This window comes from Vicugna pacos, chromosome 7 (assembly GCF_048564905.1).
Source record: "Vicugna pacos chromosome 7, VicPac4, whole genome shotgun sequence".
Taxonomy (NCBI): domain Eukaryota; kingdom Metazoa; phylum Chordata; class Mammalia; order Artiodactyla; family Camelidae; genus Vicugna; species Vicugna pacos.
Genome location: NC_132993.1, coordinates 11,918,529 through 11,920,960, shown reverse-complemented (window position 1 = coordinate 11,920,960; position 2,432 = coordinate 11,918,529). Strand labels below are relative to the sequence as shown.

The following is a 2,432-nucleotide window of genomic DNA, read 5'->3' as shown; positions in this document are numbered from 1 at the left end:
GGATTCTCTGCAGTAGGATGAATATTATTACCTTCTAAGAGAGGACTCCTCCCAGTGGGTTTAGCCAGTTGGCACATATGAAATGGTAAACTTGAGAAAGGCAACTCACTGGCTTGTTATGAAGGAGCTGCTGTCTTTGTCTATGTCTGTGTCACCTATTAAAAACTGTAGTCATGTGAGCACCCTGTAATGCAGTGTCCTGGGCAGTGCCTTCAAGTCTTGCACCTTAGTTGGCAGGTTATTCCTTTTCGCAAAGGCGGTGCTTGCTAGTTAAGACCAGCATCTACAGGAAGTGGTGGAGGAATGGAGATTCCTACACCCAAGGTTCTCCTCAGTTAAGTTAAGCCCCCATTGCCAAGCTGGAGTCTGGAGTTGGCTGGGTAAGCCCTGGCCATGCCGTGGTGAGCCAGGGTGTGTTTGTGTGTGTGAGTGTGTGTGTGTGTGTGTGTGTGTGTGTGTGTGTGTGAAGTAGGTAAACAATGTCTTCAGCCTCTGAAATTCTCTGGCACCCTCTAGAGATTATACAAATTTTTCTCTTTTATGGTGTGATTCCTCTTTGTATTAGTCTTCTCAGGTTGCCATAACAAAATACTGTAGACTGCATGGCTTAAACAGCAGATGTTTATTTTCTCATAGTTTTGGAGTCCAGGAGGTCTCAGACCAAAGTGCTGGTCAGTTAGATTCCTGGTGAGGGCTCTCTTCCTGGCTTGTAGATGGCTATCTCTTCTCTGTGTCCTCAGATGGCCTTTCCCCTGTGGTCAAAGTTAGAGAGAGAGAGACCAAGAGAGAGCAAGAGGTGGCTTCTTTTTTTCCAGTCCTGTCAGATTAGGGTCCCATCCTTATGGCCTTATTTAAACTTAGTTACTTCTTATAGACCCTATCTCTAAATATGATCATATTGAGGATTAGGGCTTCAACATATAAATTTTGCCAGTATACAAACATTCAGTCTGTAACAGTCTCACACTCTGCTTTTTTCCTTTTCTATAGCATTTATCATATTCTAAGGTACTAGATGATTCGCTTACTTATTAAGTTGGTTATTACTTGTCTCCCACAACTAAAATATAAGCTCTAAAAGATTAAGGATCTTTCTTTGTGTTTCTTTGATGTCTCTTCAAGAACCTAGATGAGAACTTGTACATGGCAAGTGTAGAACAAATGAATGAGGTCAGTAACCACAGCCATCAAAGAGAGGAGAGAGAGAGAGGGAATATGAATGAACTGTGGGTAATATACAGAAAATCTCAGGAAATAACAATATCTAGGAAAGGAAATTGGGGCCTGTCTTACCCCAGAACTGCTAATACTCTGTCCAGCAACATGTGGATCACTTTACTTGATCAGGCATGATGTGGTGAAGACACTCCATATTATAGTTCAAACTGTGCCCCTTGGGGTTGCACTGGGGACTGTGGTGCCTTAGTCTGTTTGGGCTGCCATAGCAAAATACAATCATCTGGGCAGCTTAAACAATGGAAACTGAATTTCTCACCCTTCGGGAGGCTGGAAGTCTTAAGATCAGGGTAACAGCATGGCTGGGTTCAGGTGAGGGCTCTCTTCTTGGCTTGCAGATGGCTGCCTTCTCTCTGTCCTCACATGGCAGAGAAAGAGAGGAAGCAAGCTCTCTAGTGTCTAATCCCATCACGGGTCCACACCTTTATGACCTCACCTAAACCTAATTACCTCCTGAGGCCTTATCTCCAAATCCTACCACATTGGGGGTTAAGACTTCAATGTATGAATATCCCGGGGACTCAAACATTCAGTCCATAGCAGATGATATAGCAGGTGATCAAGGACTCACAGGATCCGGACTCATGAGTTGTCAGGTCAGGGAGTAGAACAGGATGCTGTCATGACTCCTCTGTTGAGGAGGTTGATGCCTGGAAAACATCAGGGTATCGCATTGGCCAAGTGACATCACAGTGCACCAGTACTGGTCAAAGTCTGCCTGGGAGGCTGTTGTTCACTCACCACATTTCAAGGTTTTGTGAAATTGTTGTCTGTAAGAAGTCTAATTTCATACAAATCATGTGCGCCATGATTTTTGGTGAATGATTAAATCAGGTCCCTTATTATTTTTATTTATTAAAAGTCCTGGGGTTACCGGGGAGGAGGTGTAGGGTCTGAGAGGTGGATATTACACTGTTTAAAACATTATGGCTTTAATATGAAAATGAATATATTTGTGTTCAGGTATGACTGAAGCATTATGCTGTACACCAGAAATTGACACAACCTTGTAAACTAACTGTCAATAAAAATATATATACTAATTTAAAAATATTGTGGCTTTTAAAAATACTTTAATCCTTATGAGAGAGAAATTATCATATAAAAACATCTATTCTCATTGGTATATTTTTACAGATGAGCTTTAGAATTATTTTCCGACAAATACCTAGGTCCCAGTAAAAACTATTGAGATT

At 41.8% G+C, this 2,432-nt stretch overlaps 1 long non-coding RNA gene across 1 annotated transcript; it reads right to left on the bottom strand.

Moving 5' to 3' along the window:
- Nucleotides 1-603: 603 nt before the first annotated feature.
- Nucleotides 604-1,672, bottom strand: LOC140697299 (uncharacterized). The gene is made up of 2 exons (XR_012074203.1): nucleotides 1,496-1,672; nucleotides 604-752 (listed from the first exon to the last, which is right to left on the bottom strand). It is a non-coding gene; the product is annotated as an uncharacterized lncRNA (long non-coding RNA).
- Between the last annotated feature and the right edge of the window lie 760 nt (nucleotides 1,673-2,432).